The following is a 15,711-nucleotide window of genomic DNA, read 5'->3' as shown; positions in this document are numbered from 1 at the left end:
TAAGCATTTTGGCATCTCTAAGCCCCAGTCTATGTATTCCTCTCCATGCACCCTCTCTCAGTTATCCTAACCAGATATGTTTTATTACCCTTTATTACTTGACAGAAGAAAAAAAAAAAACCCAGACCAAAATGACCTATTAAACATGACCACGTCTCAAGAGGAAAAATAATCAACATATAACAACCCTAAAATGACTCACATGTGGGAATTATCACACAGAGACTATAAAGCACCCAGCTGGCCATGAAAGGAATTTGGAGTCCTCGTAACTAACAAATACCTGAATTGACAGACAAATCAACACTTTCTGAATATCTAAGAGAGAAAAGGATACAGGACAAACCGCTGTCTCCCGAGTCAGACAGGAGAACACAGGGGATTGTGGCTTCAAGGAGCAGATTCATAAGAGAAAACCACTACAAGAACCAATGTTTGGGTAGGAAAATTCAACTGTAATTGGTGAATTGATGAAGGTTCAGTGTGGAAAACTCTGAGCGTTACCAAGTCCACAGGTCTCATCATGGTGGGGAGGGGATCCACAATATTATAAGATTTAGTTCCAGAATCTCAACCAGATTCCTACAGTATGTATTGGGGGGAAATCCCCGTGGGCTTCTGGCAGGGGGAGCAGGAAAGGAATAATTGTGAAATATCATGAAATGGACTCAATCACACAATTGTGAGGACATAGACAGAAGTCTTTGACTTTGAAGAGAACTCAATGTAAATGATCTAATTCAATATAGATAAAATATTACCAAAAAAAAAAATCAAGGCTTGGGACTTGTTCTATAAGATAAAGATGATCATTCGTATTATTATAATCCCAGGAAAGAAGAGATTGGTGTAAAATAATTAAGTATTATAATAACTTTCTAAATGTGATGAAAGACATTAAATCAAAATAGGATAACCATGGTGTTAAAAAAAAAAACAAAAAAAAAAACACCATGCCAAGATATATCGTAATTACACCACTGAAAACCAAAGAAGATGAAAAAATATCTTACTTTATTACATGTAAAAAAAAAAAAAAAAAAAAAAAAGCAATGTTACCGACATAATGACATTTTAAATTTTTTCTTTTTATTAATCTGTGGAGGTTTTAAGACTATGGAACAAGTTTTTAGAATGCTGAAGAATAGAAACTGACAGTGCAGAATTTTTTATCCATTAAAACATTTTCTAGGAATAAAGGTGAAATAAAGACTTCCTTACATGAAGTAAAACTATGAATTTATAGTCAGCAGACCTGCTTAGAACAAATGTTAATGGAAAATTTTCAAGCTGAAGGAAAATGGTATCAGAGGTAAACTTTGAACTCCAGGAATGAAGAGCAACAAATATAGAAAATACAAAGGAAAATCTGAACGACATTGCTTCTTTTATGTCCTTTAAAATATGTATGATAGATGAAAGGAAAAATTATACCATTTTTGATGTGATTTTCTCTGTATTTAGATAAATACATGTGGAAACTATAGTATAAGAAGAGTAAAAAAAAACTAAAAACAAGAGCATATTTTATACCCACAGTATTGGCACAAGTTCAGAAAAGTCAACTGGGATAAAATGTTTTTATCTAACTCATATTTTACTATTTTACTAATTATCACATTTCTTACCTGAAGATTCTCAGATTACATTTTAAAAAGGTAAATATGATTATAAATACTGTAACTACAATAAAATAATATAGAGATGATGAAAGAAGAGTGAAATTAATTATGTTCAAATACCAAAAGTTAGTTACATTGGACAAAATATAAAACAAAGGAAAAGTTATTAATAGGAACTCAGGGGACATTTCACATTAATAAAAAGAAACAAGTATTATATAAAACATGCATTAAACATTCTTAGACTACAAAGGAAATCTTCACAACTTTTTAAAAAATTATTTTATAGACTTCATGTTCACTGACAATTCAGTAAAATTAGGATTCAAAATAAAATGTTGGCTAATATATAACATTTGAAAACTAAAAAGAAATCAATTTTAAATAATTTAATACTTAAAGTGGAAATCAGAGAGGCATTACATGATATTTAAAGCCTGAAATAAAACAAAATTCAATATATCAAAATTCTTGAGTATAACAAAATTATATATGGAAATTTTTAAATAATACTAAAATATTCTTGACGAAGAAAATTTTCAATTCTAGAAACTAGAAATTAACAATAAACCATGAATTGTATCCCTACAGTCATCATAAGGAAATAATTATAATTTAAAATAGTGATTAAATACAAATAAATAAAAGCAATATAGTCACCAAAAAGTATTTTTAAAATAGACTGAGAAGTCTATCACTGGGTGCATTTGACTCTATAGGACCTACTTTCTAAGGAAAACAAAATAAAGTACCTAGTAAACAAGACCTAGGCTTACCTGAACCCCTTCTCACACAAACCACAGCCTTTGCCCTTGGCCACCCACAGAAAGAGGTAGAGCAAGGTAATAGCCTTTGTTTGTATTCAATTCTGTCTGAAGTGTATTGGACATTATTGTATGACAAGTAATTGTGTTGAAAGATGATGGCTTCTTTAATTGTTTCTCCCTGTTATTTGGAAGGCAGGGTTGGCATTCAGAGCTGTGAGACATCAACTCACTACTGGTTCTGCAGTTCGGTGTTGGAACAGCCAATCCCTAGAGACATCAAAGCATTCCCTCCCTCCCTTCACATAGCAGAGTACTGGGCATGTGATAATGCAGCACCACCCAAAACTGCGGTCTGCAGCTGGTGCCCTCCGGGAAACTTGCTGACTGGCTACAACGAAAGCAACACAGAAATGGAGAGAATACCAATAGAATCTCTTACAGAGAAATTTTAGGTTGTAAAAATTATTAATTTTTAAAATAACCTTGCATTTTACATGCTCCCCCCCCTCACTTCACTTATTCTATTCATCTATTTTGTTACATTTTAATAAAGCATTGGCCTACAATGGAATGTAAATTTTTAAAAAATAAAATAAATAACCGGTCCTTCACAGTTAGAAAAGCACCGCTTCAGTACATTCGATGACTTGTCTAGCAATATTTCTCCTTATTTTTAAGGATCCAGTGGGAACAGCTGCCTAGCAACTACTAAGTGAAGCAGCAGTTTCAAATCCAAACACGATGACATTGCTAAAGTTTGTCTGGGAGCTTCTTGACCTCCCTTTCCACTCCCAGTGACACTTCCCAGCCTTCATCCTCAGCACGTGCCTTCATGCCGACGACCAATCAGCTGCCTCGTGCAGAGCAAGGGTGATGGAGCCCTCGCCCCACAGAGCCTGTACTTCAGAGGAGGTATGACCTCGCTGGAGTCTTATCCTTCACCTAGTTTCCAGAGCCCGCTCTCGGAAAAAGAAGCTGAGGTTGAGCTTACTGCTGAAAGTAAAGACGGTGTAGCTCATGCAAAATATTACTTCTGACTGTGGGATGAAAGGCTCAGGTGTTAGGTTAGTGAGGTTCAGGATGAGGTGGGGAAAATGCCTTGGTCAAGACAAATTACAGCACACGGGTAACACTGATTTATCTGGACTAGGTCTAGAGTCACACCTCCTTCCCCAAAAAAATGTGTCTCCTGGCATTCCCCTCAAGCTGACAGGCATGGACTTAACCTGGCATGGTCTATCTCCATTAATTAATAGTCGGGTCAGTATTGGCCTTTCTCAGATCTGTTAGGTTATGCGCTTAGAACACTTCAACTCAGAACTTGCACTAAAGCAGCAATCACAAAGTGTATCATTTGATCCTTTTAATTGCAGGGGGAAGAAGTCATGTTTGTTCCCAATCACCGTCAGTTTCTTTTTCAGTGCCCCAGGACAATACCCCAACTCCAGGAAATATTCTTTCAGGACAGCGTTGTATTCTCGTGGCTAGCGAAGGACCTTCTAGCAAAGAAAATAAAGTGGATGACCAAGTGCAAAACACTCATTAAAGTGTCCTCCAAACATGGTTTATATGGAAGAGAAAGAAAAAAAAAAAAGACGTGGCGACAGAGAATGATTGCTATGTCAAGAATTTCATTTCAGGCAACGGTTTTGTTATTAGGACAAGCCTCAGTTGTCCACACATTGGTTTTGTTCAGAAGATGTAATGCACGATAAATAAAAGAGAACTTTGAATGCTCTTATCTGCCATGCCGTACTTCCATTGTAAGTACAGATAATAACGGTTTTCATTTTTTTTTTTCATTTCCTTGGGCACCATGTTTCCCTCCCATTGCACATGGTGCCCTTCACCCTGAGGCTGGCTGCGGTGACCACTGTTGCTCAGGAGACCTGAACAAACATCAGGCACTTTGTCTCTTGAGAGAAGAAAATATGCTCTTATCTTCAAACTTAGTCTATTGAACATCGTATAAAAAACAACTAAAGTATTTCTTAAAGTCCAGGATACTTCAAGAATGAGAATCACTCAAATAGGGCCATCTTACACTGTGACTAATTCCCTGAATAGGAAATGACTTAAAAAAAAAGAAACAAAAAAAGGAATTATAAGAGCAGCTAAGTTCATGCATGTGCACAGCACACTGCTGTCTCTACCTTGTTTCCCCAAAAATAAGACATCCTCCAAAAACAAGACCTACTTACAGGTTTCCTTCTGAGTGAAATATAAGGCATCCCCCAAAAATAAGGCCCCTTAGGTTAAACATGAGAGATTTGGTCCACTGATTCTGAAAGAAATGGGAGTCACAAGAAATTCACCAGGAAATTCAGGAATTGGATTGTTATGATGATGTTCCAGAAGATGATGACATGATTGTCATTGAATAAATGAGTAAATTCTTGATACTGTAGGATTCACAGTTTGTCTGGTTTGTTTTGACAACTAGCACACCATATACAGGTAAGAAATTTCCTTTATTTTCATTTAACAATAAATGTGTACCGTATTCTTCTTCATGGAAAAATAAGACATTCCCTGAAAATAAGACTTAGCGTATCTTTGGGAGCAAAAATTAATATAAGACACTGTCTTATTTTCGGGGAAACAGGGTAGCTAGAGGGCCAGGGGTTTGATTTAATATAATGTCCCTGCACATCCACAAGATAAATGTACTTCTGCATTCAGATTACTGTCTTTCAGGAAGCTAACCAGGGAGGGATTTCTTGCTCTTGTTACATTATTGCCAAGCATCATTTTAAAATATGTCCCATCATAAAAATGTAGAATTTTTATGACAGAGGACACTTTTCATATGGCCAAATGCTATGGTAACATGTGTCCCACCTCAAAGGTGAGAAGACCACAAGTTGGTTATTTATAACTTGGGTTGGATCTCTCAGCTATCTCAACTGTAACGGAGGTTCAGCAACTCCTCCTGCTCCTCAGGAGGGTTATAAAGATACAAGGAGTAGATAGAGGGAAGTGCACTTTGAAAAACATGGTGTTAGGTGTCAGTGGTTGTCAAAATTTAGCAGGCATTGGGATTTGTTCAAACTCGAACTGCTGGGCTCTGTTGCCCATGTTTCTGACTCAGTGGGTACAGAGCTTGATGGAGAATTTGCATTTCTGAGTTCCCGGGTGATGCTGCTGCTGCAGTTGGGGTAGCACACTTTGAGAATAACTGGCATCAATGAATCGCTTCCTAACTGCATGCAAGTTTCACTCTCATCCTTTCCTTCCACCCATCTCTGCCTCAAAGAGAGCAACTGGGTAGATTTTATTTTTATGTCTTTATCAAGGTTGAAGTTATGTGTAATCTTTCATGTGAAAGAAGGTTTAAAATGATCAGCTTAAAAAAAGATATGTCAAAATGGTAAGGCCCTGAACTGTACATCTTCAATATCTTAGTAAAGTGAAATGGAGTTTGTAATATATAGGACTATTGAGGCACTAGGTTTAAACCTGAAAGAATCTATAAGGAGAACAAGCTTTAAATCTGGTCATATCATTGATATTGTAATCTAAATCAATGTGCCAACTTTTTAAAAATATTCTTTATTTGGGGGGGGGGTTTAGGTGAGAATACGTAAATGAGTTTGCATTAAGCAACTGAAAGACATTATATAAATCAAACTTATGATCAATTCTTAATTATTATAGTTCATGAAGGAAAATTAAATAATCAAATGCCTTCTTCCAAATCCGACCATTGATCAATATATAATACATAAACAATGTTTATTTAAGCTGGGAAATGTATGGTGGAATTTTTTTAGCAACTATTTAATTACTAATTTTAATTTGCTCAGATTAATATAAAAATTAAAAATGAAGTGGGATTGCATTAAGGATATAGTTTTTAATACTACTTCTTATGCAAAGAAACCCTATCTTCTTGCAGAAATAGCTATTCCCATATTTGAGGCAATAAATGTGCAAGATGAACCTGGGACATCTTATTTTACCAGAAAAAGAGGACACTTTCAAATAATGAATGGAACATGACATACAACACAGAAGCCAACTTATGGGGTTCACACTAGGCAAGCTTGGAGCCATTTGATCATCAGTAAGAAAATTGAAAGTAAAGGAAAACGTCCAAGTAATTAACACACATTGTATATAAAATTTTTGTATATATAATAATTTTAAAAATTATTTATTTGTTGATTTTTTTTTAGATAGTGGGAGGAAGAGATAAAGAGAGAGAGAAAAAAAGTTTGTCATTCTATTAGGATTGATAGCTGCTAGGGCAGAATAAAAGGAAGGGAGGAAAAGAGGATTTTATCTCACCACTGAACAAAGAAATAAGCAGTTTTGGGAAAGTGGGGGTGAATGGGAGGGAGGAGATTAGCCAAAGAACTTATATGCATAACCCAATAGATATAGATAATAGAGCGGAGAAGGCCTGGGGCAGGAGGAGTGGGTGGCTAGAAGGGATCAATGGGGGGGAGGGAAAGAGCACATCTGTATAACTTTCAACAATAAAGATAACTTTGAGAAAGCCACCAAATGTTCTCATAAATTCTAGAAAAAGCCACAACAATATAAAAAGGGGATCTTGAAATCTAGTCTGCTGCCCAATTTACCCTGCAGGGGAACTTTGAGACTTATAAGAAGGGAAAGTATAAAACCCTTGAATTCCCATCAGATGATATGCTCAGACTAGCTGAGTTGCCTGCTTGTGCTTTTTGCTAAGTATTGTATATTCTTAATAAATTTGCTTGTTTTTCTTCCTAACAGATTTGCTGGCTTTGCTTCAATTCTATTTTCTATCACTTTTTGAATTCTTTCTCATGAGTGTGACAAGAGCCAAGGAGAAGAGAACCCCTCTGATTTGGGTGGCTCTTAGGTAACTGTTCCACTGTATATATGCATTCATTGTTTCCTGTATGCACCCTGACTAGCATATTGGGATGATGCTCTAACCAACTTAGCTACTCAGCCAGAGTCAATAGAAACATTGGCGAACAATGGTAGCTACTCATGCACCAATTCATTACCTTGAAATGGAAAGTAAAGGAAAATGACCAAGCATTTATCCTATAATTCCTGAATGACCTGTATTTCAAAGTAACCAATAGTAAATGAAAAAAAATTCTTTCTTGTAGAAAATGTTCAGCTTTTAAAAATGCAGAAAGAATGACAGAATTAGAAAACTACAGGATGTGAATAATAAAGCTAAAAATCAATTATTTAATGGATTATAAAGTGATTCATTAAATGTTAATGAAGAACATTACAGTGTAGAAATCAGGCTGACCCTACCAGTACCCACTGATTAACTTTAGCATTCATTAAAAAATGGAACAATGAATCACTTTGTGCTTTAAAAGACACTTCAAAAGGAAGTTGAAAGCATGAATCTAATAAATATTCTTGTTAAGCAAGGGGTTTTAATCTAATCCAACCTCCATATCTAACTACCAGATTACAGGAATAGAAGAAAAGTTAATAAAACCAAATGACACTGTCAGCCAAATGTGAAAATTGAAACATTTTTTTGGACAAGAAAACCAGTTTTTCCAACATGGCAATGGCATGAAAGGTATGAGAAGGTGTCACAGTTTGGGTGAAGAAGGAGATAAGATCCCTAACAATGAGGAGAACTTAAAACAACTAGAAGCTATAATCACATAATTATGAAACAATTGAGGATATTTTAATATAGACTAGGTGTTGGATAATATTAAGAGAATACTATTAATTTTGTTAGATGTGATAATGGCATAATTATTATGTGGCTGTATGTATCTGATGTATACTAGAAGGGACTGTTAGTGTGTTAATATACATCTATCATCTATGGGTACACATTGAAGTCTTTCCTGATAATGCCATGATATAGCTAATAAAACACTTAAGAAAAATAAAATATTAATGGAAAGAAGTAATTAAAACAAGCTTGGCAATATGTTCATATTTGTCAAAGATAGTATGGATGTAAAAAAAAAAATATATATATATATGTATCATATACTTTCCTCTTTACCTATTTGTAGCTTTGAATTTTTCTCCCAAAAAATAAGTAGAGAGAGATGACCCCAGAGTAACAAAGAACCAGAGGAAGCTATCCCAGTGGTACTCGTTTTGGTCTCAAATGCTCTTTACTCTCTTAAACATTATCGAGGACTCTAAAGAGCTTTTGTTTATTTGGGTTATATCAATATTTGCCATATAAGTAATTAGACATTTAAAACATTCATTTGAAAATGTTTATTTATATATATATTTAAATAGCATTAATAAAGCCATCATATATTAACATAAGTAATCTAGTCTTGTTAATTTTTTTTTTTAATTTAGAAGAGTGACTTTTTTTTACATATTTGCAAATTTCTTAAATTTCTGGTTAATAGAAGAAAGGTGGATTCTCATGTCTGCTTCTTCATTTAATCTATTGCAATTTCTAGTATTGGTTGAAATATATGAAGGAAATGTAGTCTTACAAAAATATGCAATTGGAAAAAAAGATATTTAAGAACCTTTTCAGATAACTTTGGATATTTTTCAGTAATGTTATGCCAAAATTTTCTAAGTATTGTTCCTTAAATATTAGTTGCTATGTAAAATCTGAAACCATATTAGTAAACTTTTCATACTCCATTACATATTCTAATAAAATTCATTGACCTATCTTATACTCCATTTTATTTTGTTTCTAATACTTTTATTGGTTTTTAGAGAGGAAAGGAGAAGGAGAGAAAAAGAGAGAGCAGAACCTTAATTGGCTGCCTCCTTCACATTCTCTACCAAGGATGTAGCCACAACCTGACCAAGAATTGAACCAGCAATCTTTGGGTGCATGGGATGATGCCCAACCAACTGAGCCACACTGACCATGGCTCATCTTGTACTTGAAATGGGAATTTTATCTATGCATAATTTTGTAATGTCAGGCATTGGTCACTTGAGAAATACAGGGGTGAGCAAAAATAGGTTTTCATTAGTATGTGAAATGCACAGTATTATTGCTAATGATGGCCAGCAATTTGAGCACTTATGAGATTGTACCTAAGAGCACTGTAACATTGTGATATTCTTTGGAGTTAATGAAGTTATTGAGATATCATAACCAGCCTTTTCCCATTCAAACAATTATAAACCTAATTTTGCTCACCCCTGTATTTGTTTAGCTATTTCAACTCACAACTCAAACATATTACAAAGATGCTTTTTTTGTTGTTTTCTGAGACAACCATCCTACTTTGGTAACAAACTGAAGTGTTTTACTCAAATTTTCTATCTTATCACATAGAATATTAGAGAGTTGTGTACTCAAAGTTAGAGATTTAATAAAATTAATACTTTTTTTTTCTCCATTAAGAGCCCTCTTAAGTGAAACTATCCATGCATTTTTTTTTTATTTTTTAACTATGGGTGCATGATAGCAAATTGGACAAGGACTGCTGGTTAGTTTCATCCCATTGCATTGGTTCTGGGCCAAAACATCTGCTGTTTTGCCCATCACTGCTTCTATTCCTTCAGTGAAAATGTTGACACAGTGAAAAATGCAAATAACATATTATGATTATTATGAAAATAGTTTTGACCTCACAGCCCCCATGAAAAGTGTTAATTTTATCAAACTTGCATTGACTATTTATAAAATATATAAATAAAAGAATCATTAGTAGAAAATGCAAGCATAATCAAGTTTCATTTTCTAATCAACCATTCTCTCCTTTCACTACTTTTTAAAAAAAGTATTTGAGCATATATAGAATTCTAAAATATATATATATTTTAATGATTTTTTTTACAGAGAGGAAGGGAGAGGGAGAGTTAGAATCATTGTTTAGCTGTTTCCTGCACACCTCCTACCAGGGATATGCCTGCAACCAAGGTACGTGCCCTTGACCTGAATCGAACCTGGGACCTTTCAGTCTGCAGGTCGACTCTAGATCCACTGAACCAAACAGGTCAGGGCTATATAGAAATTTTAAACAGAACTTTGTGCTAGAGTTTTAAACTTAAAAAAACTCCCTGGAAATTTCACTTCCTACAAAAATAACCTGAAGAATTGATTATATGATGATTTCTTTGACAAAAAGAATAAAATGTGCCGAAACCAGTTTGGCTCAATGGATAAGAGCGTCGGCTTGGGGACTGAAGGGTCCCGGGTTCGATTCCGGTCAAGGGCATGTACCTTGGTTGCGGGCATATCCTCAGTAGGAGGTGTGCAAGAGGCAGCTGACCGATGACTCTCTCTCATCGATAGTTTCTAACTATCTCTCTCCCTTCCTCTCTGTACAAAATCAATAAAAAAATATATTTAAAAAAATAAAAGAATAAAATGTGTCTTTTTAGATATGGGTTGTGTTTTTCCAGATAGCACATATTATACAGAAAAATGCTCTAACATACTAAAAACTTGTACATCAGTGGCCTGAGTTTTAGCTCAGAAACTAAACTGAATGCCAATGGCACTATGTGAAGAAAATGAGGATTACAAAGGCCTATTAGTGTTTAGGAATATAGATATCGAACCTAAACACTCTTCCAGTCCAAATCCAAATTCTCCTTTCTCTATTTTGTTTCACTCACATGTTTACCTTTTTCCCTAAAACAATTTATTTTATTCTAAAAAGCATCATGATAGAAATCGGAATTTTGCCAGACTGCCTGACCCTTATCTCATGGATTAGTACTATTTTTATTTTTAATGCCACAGATGAGATGAAATATTTCACAATCTTTACAGGCATAAGGTTCTCAATTTGGATCTGAAAAGTCTGAAGAAATCAAACCTCAGAGAGGTCAACTGACTCTTCTAAGAGCACACAGCAAATCTCACTAGTTCACTTTGAATAGATTTTCTAACCCAAAGCTTTATGATTTCCTTGGTAATAATATAATTAACCTAGTAAACATGATACATTTGTATTACAGACAGAAACATATTTTCTTGCATACTAATTGAGGATTCATTTATTATTTCTAGTCAAAACAAAAACAAAAAAGGAAGATTTGGGCTCTCAGAACCCACACCATCTGCATTTCTAATGACAACAGAAAAGAAATTCGCACATTCCCAGGGACAAATTTCTTTAGAAATGTGTTTTATTTTAGCAAGCTGAAATATTATTAAATATAACACTCAAAAGTATATGTAACTTTGCAGAAACATTTTATTCTAACATATTTAGAAAGGCATAAATAACATATCTATAATAATAAAAGCATAAAATGCTAATTAGACCAGACGTTCTTCCAGACAGCCTTCTGGTCAAAGCCGGGGCTGCCCCAGTCCTGGATGCCTGCTGGCGGCCAGAGGGAAGCTGGGTTCCTGGTGCCAGAGGGAAGCTAGTGCCAGCAGCCGGGGGAAGGAAGGCCAACTCTTTCACGGATTTCATGCATCGGGCTCTAGTAGTTAATATAAGTGCATTATTTTTTTAAAGTATATTTTTATTGATTTCAGAAAGGAATGGAAAGGGAGAGAGAAATAGAAACATCAATAAGAATTGGCTGACTCCAGTATGCCCCCTACTGGGGATTGAGCCAGCAACCCTGGGCACGTGCCCTTGACCGGAATTAAACCTGAGATCCTTTGTTCCGCAGGCCAACCTTCTATCCACTGAGCCAAACCAGCTAGGGCTAAGTGCATTATTTAGTCAATACATTTTGTTCTTTCTTGTTAACTTAAAAGAATTAAGCACAAGCCTCCTAAAAGTTTTTCAGTTGGATGGAATCATTTGGTAACAGTTTATTACTTTCCTTGGTTAGATGCTTAGCTACAATTACGTGAGGATAGTTTTCTTCCCCACCATATTTCAGGTGGCTACTGATCCTTAGTGGTCACTACCTATTTTTTTTTTTTTAGGATATTTATAAACAAATAAAACTATTCAAATGCACAGGTTAATATTACTTCCCACATTTTCCTTGGCCTTTTAAAAATTATAAGATGCCTAAGAAAATGTTTTAAACATTTTCTCAAATTATCCAAATCCAGGGAACAAGGTGAAGTCTCCTTGTCTCCATTCTACTAGTCCACTTACCTCGCTTCTAGAGTTTCACCCCAAGAAGCACCACTAACCAGTCAAGAAGCTTCTTTCTCTTGGAGTATTGGGTGTTCTTGTTGATTAACATAACTAATCACTACAAATTTATCTTTGTCTTTCTTTCTTCCAAATTATTGCCATTGATGAAGCATAGCGACTACAAGAATCTCAAGATTTTTAATATCACATAGTTTTTAGCTAGGTGTGAGCACCAGGATCACTTGGGAAAATTGACTTCATACAAAAACGCTTATAAAAGACCAATCTCTATTTGTGAGATTAAGCATAGGTATTCCCAAATATCTCCAGATAAATTTGAAGCACACCCTGATTAAGAAATAATGTATTCATGGTTCAATAGAACATTCAATGCTTTTTTGAGTCTTACATTTAACTAAGAAGAATTGTTCATGAATTATTTTTAGGAAAATCCAGAATTTTTATTTTTTAAATATGTATTTTTATTAATTTTAGAGAGGAAGGGAGAGGGAGAGAGAGAGATAGAAATATCAATGATGAGAGATCATTGACCAGCTTTCTCTTGCATGCCCCTCACTGGGGATTAAGTTCGCAACCCAGGCATGTGCCCTTGAACGAAATCAAACCCTGGATCCTTCAGTCCCCAGGCCAATACTCTATCCACTGAGCCAAACCGGCAAGGGCAAAATCTAGAATTATTTATTTGAATGGTGTACTTAGCTTTTTACGCAAATCTTACATCCATTATGTTTTTTTTAGACAATATTTTAACAGTTACTTTGGACATAGGGAATAATTACCACACATGAGGCAATCTATTTTAGAACACCTGGAAATGGGCTTGTCTTGCTAATTACTGTGCCCACATTCTTTAGCCCAAACACATAAAAGATGTTTGGTAAATATATTTTGAATGATAAAGCATAAGCTTTTGTATAATAGACATTAGTCTTTTTGTAAGAGAAAGTTTCAATGCAATAAGAAAATTTAAAAACTTTCTAAAAATTATCCCAAGCTTTATTATTTACACAACAGTTTGTGAAATGCACAAATGACATGCATTTGTAACTGTCAAATGATCTTTGGAGCAGAAGTACCAGGTGTTCTACTTACTAGTATATAACAAATCACAGTTTACGTAAATTATAGATAAGTCAAGATTCAGTCACTCATTACATCTTTCAGAAAATCAACCCACCAATATGTCTTTGATGTTTGAACCAACTTGTTCCTGTCATTATGAATGTTCTCATGTAGCAAAAGAATGAAAGTTTGAAAATGGCTTTAAGAACCATCAAGAGGCCGTCTTGCCTTTATATTTTCAGCTATCATCATTCCTGACAGTATTAAATGGCCAATATATTTTTCTTATCTGTGGGGTTTTGTTTTAAATCTGTTCTTCCGGATTATGAAAGTAAAATGAAATATCTGTCTTTATAATATCTACTAGAGGCCTGGTGCACAAAATTAGTGCATAGGGTAAGGGGGGGGGGGGGGTTCCCTCAGCCTAGCCTGTACCCTCTCCAATCTGGGACTCCTCAAGGGATGTCTGACTGCCCATTATCCACTGGGATCAGGCCTAAACAGGCAGTCGGACATTCCTCTCACAATCCAGGACTGCTAGCTCCAAACTGCTCACCTGCCTGCCTTCCTGATTGACCCTAACCACTTTTGCCTGCTAACCTGATCACCCCCTAACCACTCTCATGCCAGCCTGATTGATGTCTAACTGCTCCCCTGCCAGCCCGTTTGCCCCCAACTTCCCTCCTCTGCTGTCCTGGTCACCCCTAACTGCTTTCCCCTGCAGGGTTGATCACCTTCAACTTCCCTCCCTTGAAGGTCTGGTGCCTCCCAACTACCCTCTCCTACTTGCCTGATCACCCACAATTGCCCTCCCTTGCAGGCCTGGTCCCTCCCAACTGCCCATCCCTGCTGGCCATCTTGTAGTGGCTATCTTGTATCCACATGAGGGCAGGATCTTTAATCACATGGGGGCAGCCATATTGTGTGTTGGAGTGATGGTCAATCTGCATATTACTCTTTTATTAGTAGGATAGAGGCCTGATACATAGGTGGGGGCCAGCTGATTTGCCCTAAAGGGTGTCCCGGATCAGGGTGGGGGTTCCCTTGGGGCATGGGGCAGCCTGAGCGAGGGGCCTGTGGTAGTTTGCAGGCCAGCCATGTCCCCCAGTGACCCAAGCAGAGGCCCCAGTATCGGATATATTTACTTTCTACAACTGAAACTTTGTAGCCTGGAGCAGAGCCAAGCCTCCTGCTTGCCCCATGGCAGAAGCCATTTCTGTTTGGATTTGTTTACCTTCTATAATTGAAAAGTTATAGCTTTGATTGGAGGCTTAGGCCAGCAAGGGCAGATGGAAAACTTGGCTTCCTCTGTTGCCAGGGAAATGCCTTTCTCTTGCTCTCTGTGGCTGTAGCCATCTTAGTTGGGTTTATTTGCATACTTGCTCTGATTGATCTGTGGGCGTGGCTTGTGGAGTGGAGTGACGGTTAATTTGCATATTACTCTTTTATTAAGTAGGATAATTGTAAATATAACTGACATTTGTTTTTCAGGGTAATTAGAATATTTCCTTTACTTTTAAAGTATACTTTAAACATGATTTTCAATCTTGATAATAAATATTTTATTTGAATGTTGAAAAGTCACAGATTTCTTTTTGTAAAAAAGTGTAATGACTTGCACAAATCCTTTATATCTGTGCTATATCAAAATAGTGAACAAACTCAAAGATGCATCTATGATGAGCATGGATATTACTCTTAAAACAGAGCATGATAAGGACTCGTAGTTTCCAATTTTGCATGTGAGTATGGCAGTCTGTCATAACAACATGTGAAAAGCTGACCAGATGAAAAATCATCAATTCCTAGATCCACAAAAGAACTAGAAACACAGGGCAAACTGCTGCTGACCAAGACTGGAGAGCCACACCAGGAAATGCAGAAAAAGAGGCTTATCAGAGCAGAGGCTCAAAAGAGTCTCTGGGCTTCTCAGCTATAATTGACAAATAGACCAGGGCTCAGCAAGGACAACTGCAAGTTGAGAGCTCCAGGGGAACCCAGTTGTAAGAAAGCCACACAATATTGTGAGATTTACTACCAAGAACTGGACCTGACGTCCACCGTAAATATCGGGGAGGAAAAATCATGTCAGGATTCACAAGGGGCTGAGAAAAGTTTCCATTTTGAAATATGTCAGAGCACTCTGTTCTTCTAAAGAAGGACTAACCTCAGGGGAAACTAGTTAACCAGAGCCTATCCTGCTAGGGCATTACTAGGGCAAAATTGACTTGGGCAGAGGGAAATAGCTAACTTTAGCTG

Source organism: Pipistrellus kuhlii, unplaced genomic scaffold (genome assembly GCF_014108245.1).
Source record: "Pipistrellus kuhlii isolate mPipKuh1 unplaced genomic scaffold, mPipKuh1.p scaffold_m20_p_5, whole genome shotgun sequence".
Classification (NCBI taxonomy): Eukaryota; Metazoa; Chordata; class Mammalia; order Chiroptera; family Vespertilionidae; genus Pipistrellus; species Pipistrellus kuhlii.
This window is presented reverse-complemented; position numbering follows the sequence as displayed.